General features: G+C 51.1%; 1 pseudogene; it reads right to left on the bottom strand.

Annotated features, from left to right (window-relative positions):
• Window positions 1-5,084: 5,084 nt before the first annotated feature.
• LOC135441750 (cleavage and polyadenylation specificity factor subunit 1-like) lies at window positions 5,085-11,555 on the bottom strand (annotated as a pseudogene).
• Window positions 11,556-11,560: the final 5 nt, after the last annotated feature.

The raw sequence follows: 11,560 nt of genomic DNA, 5'->3' as shown, positions 1-11,560 counted from the left end.
CTGAAAATACCCCAAAAAAATGGATTTGGAACACCCAAAAATACCACAAAATCTGCTGGAAATACCAGAAAATGCCCAAAAATTGGATGGAAACACCTGAAAATACCCAAAAATTGGATGGGAACACCTGAGAATATCTGAAAAACAACGAGAAAGACCCAAAACAGCCAAAAATTACCCCAAAAATTGGATGGGAGAACCTGAAAATACCCCAAAAATGGATGGGAATGCAGAAAATACCCAAAAATTGGATGGAAGTACCTGAAAATACCCCAAAATTCAGATGGGAATCCTGAAAATACCCCAAAAATGGATGAAAACGCTGAAAATAACCCAAAAAAAATGGATTTGGAACACCCAAAAATACCACAAATCTGCTGGAAATACCAGAAAATACCCAAAAATGGATGGAAACACCTGAAAATGCCCCAAAAATCACTTGGGAACACCCAAAAGAAGCAAAATTCAGCCAAAAAAGCAGAAAAAAATGTCTGAAAACCACCAAAAATATGTGAAAAAAGACAAAAAACACCCAAAAAACGCAAGAAAATAAAATAAATTCCCAAAATTGGGTGAAAAACACCCCAAAAAAAAACAGAAAAAAGAAAAACAGCCTCAAAAATACCTGAAAAAAACCCAAAAATCGCCCCCAAAACACCAAAAATTGCCCCAAAATCGCCCCAAAAATACCAAAAATCCCAAATCCCCCTCCCCAAAATTCACTGTGAAAAACCCCAAACACTGTGAACCCCAAAATCCCAAAAATGACCCCAAAATTCCCTCAAATTCCCCCAAATAAACCTCAAAGGCAAAATGGAAAATTGTGTTTTATTACAAACTGGAATTCTGGGGGGGTTTGGGATTTTTTGGGATTTTTTTGGGATTTTTTTGGGTTTTTTTTGGGGTTTTTTTGGGTTTTTTTTTTGGGGTTTTTTTTGGTTTTTTTTGGGGTTTTTTTTTGGGGTTTTTTTTGGGTTTTTTTTGGGGGGTTTTTTTGGGGTTTTTTTTTTGGGTTTTTTTTGGGTTTTTTTTGGGTTTTTTTTTTTGGGGTTTTTTTGGGGTTTTTTTTTTTGGGTTTTTTGGGGGTTTTTTTTTTTTTTGGGGTTTTTTGGGGGTTTTTTTTTGGGTTTTTTTGGGTTTTTTTTTAAAAAAGGGGGGGGGGGGGGGGGGGGGGGGGGGGGGGTTTTTTTTTGGGGGGTTTTTTTGGGTTTTTTTGGGGAAAATTTTTTTGGGGGGGTTTTTTTTGGGGGGTTTTTAAAAAAATTTTTTTGGGGGGGTTTTTTTGGGGGGTTTTTTTTTAAAAATTTTTGGGGGTTTTTTTTGGGGTTTTTTTTTTTGGGGTTTTTTCCCCTTTTTTGGGGGGGGGTTTTTGGGGGGAATTTTTTTTTTGGGGGGTTTGGGGGGGGGTTTTTTTTTGGTTTTTTTTTTTGGGGGGAATTTTTTGGGGTTTTTTTTAAAATTTTTTGGGTTTTTTTTTTGGGGGGTTTTTTTAAAAGGGGGGAAATTTTTTTTTTTTTGGGGGGGGTTTTTTTGGGGGAAAATTTTTTTTTTTTGGGGAATTTTTTTTTTTTGGGTTTTTTTTTGGGGTTTTTTTTGGGGGGTTTGGGGGTTTTTTTTTTTTTTTTTTTTGGGGGGAATTTTTAAAAATTTTTTTTTTTTTGGGGGAAATTTTGGGGGGGAATTTTTTTTTTTGGGGATTTTTTTTTTTTTTTGTTCAAATTTTTTGTATTTTCGGGAAAATTTTGGGGGGGAATTTTTTTTTTGGGAATTTTTTTTTTTTTTTTTTTGGGGGAAAAAATTTTTTGGAATTTTTTTTTTTTTTGGGGGGGAAATTTTGGGGGGGAATTTTGGGGAAATTTTTTTTTTTTTTTTTTTTTTGGGGTTGTTCTAAATTTTTTAAATTTTTTGGGGGGGAAATTTTTGGGGGGGAAATTTTTTTTAAATTTTTTTTTTTTGGGTTTTTTTAAAAATTTTTTTTTTTTTCGGGGAAAATTTTTGGGGGGAATTTTTTTTTTTTTTTTTTTTTTGGGGGGAATTTTTTTGGGAATTTTTTTTTTTTTTTAAAAATTTTTGGGGGGAAAATTTTTTTTTTGGATTTTTTTTTTTGGGGGAAAATTTTTTAAAAATTTTTTTTTTGGGGGGAAAATTTTTGGGGGGGGATTTTTTTTTTTTTTTTTGGGAATTTTTTGGGGGTTTTTTAAAAAATTTTTTGGGGTTTTTTTTGGGGGGAATTCTGGGAATTTTTTTTTTTTTGGGGGGAAAAATTTTTTGGAAATTTTTTGTATTTTCGGGAAATTTTTGGGGGGTTTTTTTGGGAAAAATTTTTTTTTTTTTTTTTTTGGGGGAAAAAGGGAAAAATTTTTTGTTTTTTGGGGGGAAAATTTTGGGGGGGGTTTTTTTTTTGGGAATTTTTTTTTTTTTTGGGGGTTTTTTTGGGGGTTTGTTTTTTTTTTTTGGGGTTTTTTTGGGGGGGGGGTTTTTTTGGGTTTTTTTTTTTTTTTGGAAATTTTTTTAAAAAATTTTTTTTTTTTTGGGGGGAATTTTTTGGGGGAAAAATTGGGGGGGGAAATTTTTTTTTTTGGTTTTTTTTTTGGGGAATTTTAAAAAATTTTTTTTTTTTTTGGGGGAATTTTTGGGGGGTTTGGGGGGGGGAATTTTTTTTTTGGTTTTTTTTTGGGGGTTTTGTTCGAGTTTTTTTTTTTTTGGGGGAAATTTTGGGGGGGGGAATTTTGGGGGGGAAATTTTTTTTTTTTTTTTTTTTTGGGGGAAATTTTTTCCCCTGAATTTTTGTTTTTTGGGGGGGAATTTTTTTGGGGGGAATTTTTTTTTTTGGTTTTTTTTGGGGGGAATTTTTTTGGGGGTTTTGGGAATTTTTTTTGGGGGAATTTTTTGGGGGGAAATTTTTGGGGGGGATTTTTTTTTTTTTTTTTGGGGGGTTTTTTTTGGGGAATTTTTTTGTTTTTTTGGGGGGAATTTTTGGGGGGGATTTTGGGTTTTTTTTTTTTGGGGGTTTTTTTTTTGGGGGAATTTTTTAAATTTTTTTGGGGAATTTTTTGGGTTTTTTTTTTGGGGGAAATTTTTTTTGGTTTTTTTTTTTTTGGGGAAATTTTTTTTTTTTTGGGGGAAAATTTTTTCTGAATTTTTGTTTTTTGGGGGAAATTTTTTTGGGGGAAAATTTTTTTTGGGGAAATTTTTTTGGGGGAAAAATTTTTTAAAAAATTTTTTTTGTATTTTCGGGAAATTTTTGGGGGGGGGTTTTTGGGGGGTTTTTTTTGGGAAAATTTTTTGGGGGGGGGGTTTTTTTTTTGGAATTTTTGTTTTTTTGGGGGAAATTTGGGGGGGGGGGAATTTTTTGGGGGGAATTTTTTTTTTTTTTTTTTTTGGGGGGGGGAATTTTTTAAAAAAAATTTTCCCCTGTTTTTTGGGGGGAAAATTTTGGGGGGGGTTTTTGGGGGGTTTTTGGGTCCCCCCAGAAGGGGGGGGTGATCGGCGATCTGGGGGAGGTTTTCCAGTTCTGGGGGGGGGGGGGAAGAGGTAAGAGACCCCCGGGGGCAAATTCAGGGGGCCAAAAAAAATTTTCCCCCCAAAAAATTCCCCCCAAAATTCACCTAAAAAAAAACCGGGAAAAAATTTTCACCTGGGAAAAACAAAAATTTTACCCAAAATTCACCTAAAACTCAGGGGGGAAACCCCTTCCCTTTTCCCCAAAATTTCCCCCAAAAAAATTCCCCAAAAACTCACCTAAAACTCACCTGGAAATTCCCCCAAAATTCCCCAAAATTCAAAAATTCATCAAAATTACCTGTCCCAAAAAAAATTTAAAAAAACCCTAAAACTCACCTGGGCAACTCACCTGTCCCAAATTCACCTGTCCTGTCCCTCACCTGTCCTGAATCTCACCTGTCCCAAAATACACCTGTCCCAAAATTCACCAGTCCCAAAATCACCTGTCCCAAAATTCACCTGTTCCAAATTCACCTGTCCTGTTCCACACCTGTCCCAAAATTTACCTGTCCAAAATTCACCTAAAACTCACCTGTGAAACATCACCTGTCCTGTCCCTCACCTGTCCCCACCCTGCCCAGGTGTGCCCAGGTGTGCCCAGGTGTGTCACTCACGATCTCAGGTGCGCCCAGGTGTGTCCCAGGTGTGCCCAGGTGTGTCTCAGGTGTGTCCCCATGTCCCCAGGTGTGCCCGGGTGTGTCCCAGGTGTGTCCCCATGTCCCCAGGTGTGCCCCAGGTGTGTCACTCACGATCCCAGGTGTGCCCAGGTGTGTCCCCAGGTGTGTCACTCACAATCTCAGGTGTGTCCCCATGTCCCCAGCTGTCCCCAGGTGTGTCCCCAGGTGTGCCCAGGTGTGCCCCCATGTCCCCAGGTGTGCCCAGGTGTGCCCGGGTGTGTCACTCACGATCTCAGGTGTGCCCCCATGTCCCCAGGTGTGCCCGGGTGTGTCCCAGGTGTGCCCAGGTGTGCCCAGGTGTGCCCAGGTGTGTCCCTCACGATCTCGGGTGTGTCCCCATGTCCCCAGGTGTGTCACTCATGATCTCAGGTGTGCCCCCAGGTGTGCCCAGGTGTGCCCAGGTGTGCCCGGGTGTGTGACTCATGATCTCAGGTGTGCCCCCAGGTGTGCCCCCAGGTGTGCCCAGGTGTGCCCGGGTGTGTCACTCACGATCCCAGGTGTGCCCCCATGTCCCCAGGTGTGCCCAGGTGTGCCCGGGTGTGTCACTCACGATCCCAGGTGTGTCCCCATTCCCAGGTGTGCCCAGGTGTGTCCCGGGTGTGTCACTCACAATCTCAGGTGTGCCCAGGTGTGTTCCCATCCCCAGGTGTGCCCAGGTGTGCCCAGGTGTGCCCCCATGTCCCCAGGTGTGCCCAGGTGTGCCCGGGTGTGTCACTCACAATCTCAGGTGTGTCCCCATGTCCCCAGCTGTCCCCAGGTGTGTGCCCAGGTGTGCCCAGGTGTGCCCGGGTGTGTCACTCACGATCTCAGGTGTGTCCCCAGGTGTCCCCAGGTGTGCCCAGGTGTGCCCGGGTGTGTCACTCACGATCCCAGGTGTGCCCAGGTGTGTCCCAGGTGTGCCACTCACGATCCCAGGTGTGTCCCCAGGTGTGTCCCCAGGTGTGCCCAGGTGTGCCCGGGTGTGTCACTCACGATCTCGGGTGTGGTGCCGATTTTCTTGGCCAGCTCCGCCCTCTCCATGGCGCTCAGGTACAGGTACCTGCCCAGCAGCTCCCCGTCCAGAACGTTCCGCACGGCGTTCTGCAGCAAACGGCGCTCGCACTGCAGCAGCCTGGGGACATTGCGGACAGGTGAGGGACAGGTGAGGGACAGGGGGACAGGTGAGGGACAGGTGAGGGACAGGTGAGGGACAGGTGAGGGACAGGTGAGGGACAGGGACAGGTGGGACAGGTGAGGGACAGGGGAGGGACAGGTGGGACAGGAGGGACAGGTGGGACAGGTGAGGGACATTGGGACAGGTGGGACAGGTGAGGCACAGGTGGGGGGACAGGTGAGGGACATTGGGACATTGGGGACATTAGGACAGGTGAGACAGGTGAGACAGGGGAGGGACAGGGGGACAAGTGGGACAGGTGTGAGATAGAACAGGTGAGGGACATTGGGACAGGTGAAGGACATTGGGACAGGTGGGACAGGTGAGGGACAGGTGGGGGGACAGGTGAGGGACATTGGGGACATTGGGGACATTAGGACAGGTGAGACAGGTGAGACAGGGGAGGGACAGGGGGACAAGTGGGACAGGTGTGAGATAGAACAGGTGAGGGACAGGTGAGGGACACTGGGACAGGTGAGGGACCGGGACAGGTGAGACAGGTGAGACAGGGGAGGGACAGGGGGACAGGTGTGAGATAGAACAGGTGAGGGACAGGTGAGGGACATTGGGACGGGAGGGACAGGTGAGACAGGGGAGGGACAGGGGGACAGGTGTGAGATAGAACAGGTGAGGGACAGGTGAGGGACATTGGGGACATTGAATGGGGACAGGTGAGGGACATTGGGACAGGTGAGGGACAGGTGAGGGACGGGTGGGAGAGGTGGGACAGGTGAGGGACAGGTGGGACAGGTGAGGGACATTGGGACGGGAGGGACATTGGGACAGGTGGGGGACAGGTGAGACAGGTGAGGGACAGGTGAGGGGACATTGGGACAGGTGAGGGACAGGTGGGACAGGTGAGGGACAGGTGAGGGACATTGGGACAGGTGAGGGACAGGTGGGACAGGTGAGACAGGTGAGGGACAGGTGAGGGACAGGTGAGGGGACATTGGGACAGGTGAGGGAACATTGGGGACATTGAATGGGGACAGGTGAGGGACAGGGGAGGGACAGGTGGGACAGGTGAGGGGACATTGGGACAGGTGAAGGGACATTGGAACAGGTGAGGGACAGGTGAGGGACAGGTGGGACAGGTGGGACAGGTGAGGGACAGGGGAGGGACATTGGGGACAGGTGAGGGACAGGTGAGGGACGTTGGGACAGGTGAGGGACAGGTGAGGGACGTTGGGACAGGTGAGGGACATTGGGACAGGTGAGGGACAGGTGGGAGAGGTGGGACAGGTGAGGGACATTGGGACAGGTGAGACAGTTGATAGGGGGACAGATGTGAGATAGGACAAGTGAGACAGGTGGGACAGGTGAGGGACAGGTGAGGGACACTGGGACAGGTGAGGGGACACTGGGACAGGTGAGGGACAGGGGCACAGGTGTGTCCCTATCTGAATGTCCTGGGGTTGAGCCCAGCAAGGTGTGGAATGGTTGAGCTCAGCTGTGCCCAGGTGCGTCCCAGGTGTGCCCAGGTGTGTACAGGTGTGTGTAGATGTACCCAGGCGTGGCAGGGCAGAGCCCAGGTGTGCCCCAGGTGTACCAAGGTGTTATTTAGCTGAACGCCCTGGGGTTGAGGCCGGCCAGGTGTGGCAGGGCGGAGCTGAGGTGTGTACAGGTGTGCCCAGGTGTGCCCCAGATGTGCTCAGGTGTGTCTAGGTGTGCCCAGGTGTATCCCAAGTGTGTACAGGTGTATCCCAGGTGTACCCAGGTGTACTCCAGGTGTGCCCACGTGAACCCAGCTGTACCCCAGGTGTGCCCAGCTGTACCCCAGGTGTACCCAGCTGTGCCCAGGTGTGCCCTCACCTGAATGCCCGGGGGTTGAGGCCGGCCAGGTGCGACAGGGCGGAGCTGAGGTGTGCCCAGGTGTGCCCAGCTGTACCCCAGGTGTGCCCAGCTGTACCCCAGGTGTGCCCAGGTGTACCCCAGGTGTGCCCAGGTGTACCCCAGGTGTGCCCAGGTGTATCCCAGGTGTATCCCAGGTGTACCCAGGTGTGCCCAGGTGTGCCCTCACCTGAATGCCCGGGGGTTGAGGCCGGCCAGGTGCGGCAGGGCGGAGCTGAGGTGTGCCCAGGTGTATCCCAGGTGTACCCAGCTGTGCCCAGCTGTGCCCAGGTATATCCCAGGTGTGTGTAGATGTACCCCAGCTGTACCCAGGTGTTCTCACCTGAATGCCCGCGGGTTGAGGCCGGCCAGGTGCGGCAGGGCGGAGCTGAGGTGTGCCCAGGTGTACCCAGGTGTATCCCAGGTGTACCCAGCTGTGCCCAGCTGTACCCCAGGTGTGCCCAGGTGTATCCCAGGTGTGCCCAGGTGTGCCCAGGTGTGCCCTCACCTGAATGCCCTGGGGTTGAGCCCGGCCAGGTGCGGCAGGGCGGAGCTGAGGTATGCCCAGGTGTGCTCAGGTGTGCCCAGCTGTGCCCAGCTGTACCCCAGGTGTGCCCAGGTGTATCCCAGGTGTATCCCAAGTGTGTACAGGTGTGTACCCAGGTGTACCCAGGTGTGCCCAGGTGTATCCCAGGTGTATCCCAGGTGTGCCCAGGTGTGTACCCAGGTGTGCCAGGTGTTCTCACCTGAAGGCCCGTGGGTTGAGGCCGGCCAGGTGCGGCAGGGCAGAGCTGAGGTGTGCCCAGGTGTATCCCAGGTGTACCCAGCTGTGCCCAGCTGTACCCCAGGTGTACCCAGGTGTATCCCAGCTGTACCCCAGCTGTGCCCAGGTGTGTGTAGATGTACCCCAGGTGTACCCTCACCTGAACGCCCGGGGGTTGAGGTCGGCCAGGTGCGGCAGGGCGGAGCTGAGGTGTGCCCAGGTGTGTGTAGATGTACCCCAGCTGTACCCCAGGTGTGCCCAGGTGTTCTTTACCTGAAGGCCCGCGGGTTGAGGCCGGCCAGGTGCGGCAGGGCGGAGCTGAGGTGTGCCCAGGTGTGCCCAGGTGTGCCCAGCTGTACCCCAGGTGTACCCAGCTGTACCCCAGGTGTGTGTAGATGTACCCCAGGTGTTCTCACCTGAAGGCCCGCGGGTTGAGGCCGGCCAGGTGCGGCAGGGCGGAGCTGAGGTGTGCCCAGGTGTGCCCAGGTGTGTACCCAGGTGTGCCCAGGTGTGCCCCAGATGTGCTCAGGTGTGTCTAGGTGTGCCCAGCTGTACCCCAGGTGTGCCCAGGTGTATCCCAAGTGTGTACAGGTGTGTCCAGGTGTGCCCAGGTGTTCTTTACCTGAACGCCCTGGGTTGAGGCTGGCCAGGTGCGGCAGGGCGGAGCTCAGCTGTGCCCAGGTGCACCCCAGCTGTGCCCAGGTGTGCCCAGGTGTTCCCCAGGTGTTCTCACCTGAATGCCCTGGGGTTGAGGCCGGCCAGGTGCGGCAGGGCGGAGCTGAGGTGTGCCCAGGTGTGCCCAGGTGTACTCTAGGTGTACCCCAGGTATATCCCAGGTGTACTCCAGGTGTGCCCAGGTGTGCCCAGGTGTACCCAGCTGTGCCCAGTTGTGCCCAGGTATATCCCAGGTGTACCCAGCTGTGCCCAGGTGTGTACCCAGGTGTGCCCAGGTGTTCTCACCTGAATGCCCGGGGGTTGAGGCCGGCCAGGTGCGGCAGGGCGGAGCTGAGGTGTGCCCAGGTGTATCCCAGGTGTACCCAGCTGTACCCAGCTGTACCCCAGGTGTACCCAGCTGTACCCCAGGTGTGCCCAGCTGTACCCCAGGTGTGCCCAGGTGTGCCCTCACCTGAATGCCCGGGGGTTGAGGCCGGCCAGGTGCGGCAGGGCGGAGCTGAGCGCGTTCTGCAGCATCAGCAATCTCCTGTAGGTTTTCTCCTGCATGGGCAGCAGCAGCCCCAGGCCCCCGTCCAGCGTCGCTGCGGGCACGGGAAACTCAGCGCAACCAAAAACAACAGATCCCACCCCAAAACACACAAACACCAAATACCAGAAACACCAAAATACAGAAACACCAAATCCCAGAAACACCAAATTCCACCCAAATCCCAAACCCCAAATCCCAGAAACACCAAATCCCAGAAACCCCAAATTCCACCCAAATCCCAAACCCCAAATCCCAAAAACCCCAAAACACAGAAACACCAAATCCCAGAAACACCAAAACCCCAAATTCCAGAAACCCCAAAACTCAAAAACCCAAATTCCAGAAATCCCCAAATCCCAAAAATTTCAAAACCTCAAATCCCAGAAACCCCAAAACGCCAAACTGCAGAAATCCCAAATTCCCAAATTCCACAAAACCCCAAATTCCATAAACCCCAAAATACAGAAATCCCAAATCCAAAAAAACCCAAATTCCACATATCCCCAAATTCCACAAAACGCCAAATCCCAGAAACCCCAAATCCCAGAAACCCCAAAATACAGAAATCCCAAATCCAAAAAAACCCAAATTCCACAAAACCCCAAATCCCAGAAACCCCAAATCCCAAACCCCAAATCCCAGAAACACCAAAATACAGAAACCCCAAATTCCAGAAACCCCAAATCCCCAAATTCCAGAAACCCCAAATCCCAAACCCCAAATCCCCAAAATACAGAAATCCCAAATCCAAAAAACCCCAAATTCCACAAAACCCCAAATCCCAGAAACCCCAAATCCCAAAAACACCAAATTCCACCCAAATCCCAAACCCCAAATCCCAGAAACACCAAAATACAGAAATCCCAAATCCCAAAAACACCAAATTCCACCCAAATCCCAAACAACAAATCCCAGAAACACCAAATCCCAAAAACCCAAATCCCAGAAATCCCAAATCCAAAAAACCCCAAATTCCACAAAACCCCAAATCCCAGAAACCCCAAATCCCAGAAACCCAAATTCCAGAAATCCCCAAATCCCAAAAACCCCAAATCCCACCCAAATCCCAAACAACAAATCCCAGAAACACCAAATCCCAGAAACCCCAAATTCCAGAAATCCCAAATCCCCAAATTCCACTCCAAATCCCAAATTCCAGAAACCCCAAGTGCACACAGGTGCTGTGCTTGTTCTCCCAGGTGTCCCCACCTGTCCCCAGGTCTGTCCCCACCCCACCTGCCCCAGGTGTGTCCTTACCGAACCAGGTGATGTGCTTGTTCTCCCAGGTGTGTCCCAGGTGTGTCCCATGCCCAGGTGTGTCCCCATGTATCCCAGGTGTGCCCAGGTGTGCCCTTACCGAACCAGGTGATGTGCTTGTTCTCCCAGGTGTGTCCCAGGTGTATCCCCGTGCCCCCAGGTGTGCCCAGGTGTGCCCAGGTGTGCCCTTACCGAACCAGGTGATGTGCTTGTTCTCCCAGGTGTATCCCAGGTGTATCCCCATGTCCCCAGGTGTCCCCAGGTGTGCCCAGGTGTGCCCTTACCGAACCAGGTGATGTGCTTGTTCTCCCAGGTGTGTCCCAGGTGTGTCCCAGGTGTGTCCCAGGTGTGTCCCCATGTCCCCAGGTGTATCCCCATGCCCCCAGGTGCCCCCAGGTGTGCCCAGGTGTGCCCTTACCGAACCAGGTGATGTGCTTGTTCTCCCAGGTGTATCCCCATGTCCCCAGGTGCCCCCAGGTGTGCCCAGGTGTGTCACTCACCAAACCAGGTGATGTGCTTGTTCTCCCAGGTGTGTCCCAGGTGTATCCCAGGTGTCCCCAGGTGTATCCCCATGCCCCCAGGTGTGCCCAGGTGTGTCACTCACCGAACCAGGTGATGTGCTTGTTCTCCCAGGTGTATCCCAGGTGTATCCCCATGCCCCCAGGTGTGCCCCAGGTGCCCCCAGGTGTGCCCAGGTGTGTCACTCACCGAACCAGGTGATGTGCTTGTTCTCCCAGGTGTATCCCAGGTGTATCCCCATGTCCCCAGGTGTATCCCCATCCCAGGTGTATCCCAGGTGTGCCCAGGTGTGCCCTCACCGAACCAGGTGATGTGCTTGTTCTCCCAGGTGTATCCCCAGGTATCTCAGGTGTATCCCCATGTCCCCAGGTGTATCCCAGGTGTATCCCAGGTGTGCCCAGGTGTGCCCTTACCGAACCAGGTGATATGCTTGTTCTCCCAGGTGTATCCCAGGTGTGTCCCACCTGTCCCAGGTGTATCCCCAGGTATCTCAGGTGTATCCCAGGTGTGCCCAGGTGTGCCCAGGTGTGCCCTCACCGAACCAGGTGATGTGCTTGTTCTCCCAGGTGCTGCTGCGCCGGTTGGGCCCTCGGCGTGCCCGCGGCACGGCGTGCGCCAGAAGGTGTTGACGTGCGCGCCCACGTGGAAATCGG

The sequence above is a fragment of the Zonotrichia leucophrys genome, unplaced genomic scaffold, assembly GCF_028769735.1.
Source record: "Zonotrichia leucophrys gambelii isolate GWCS_2022_RI unplaced genomic scaffold, RI_Zleu_2.0 Scaffold_476_39163, whole genome shotgun sequence".
Taxonomy (NCBI): domain Eukaryota; kingdom Metazoa; phylum Chordata; class Aves; order Passeriformes; family Passerellidae; genus Zonotrichia; species Zonotrichia leucophrys.
Note: the sequence above shows the minus strand (reverse complement) of the source record. Positions and strands in the feature narration are given on the sequence as shown.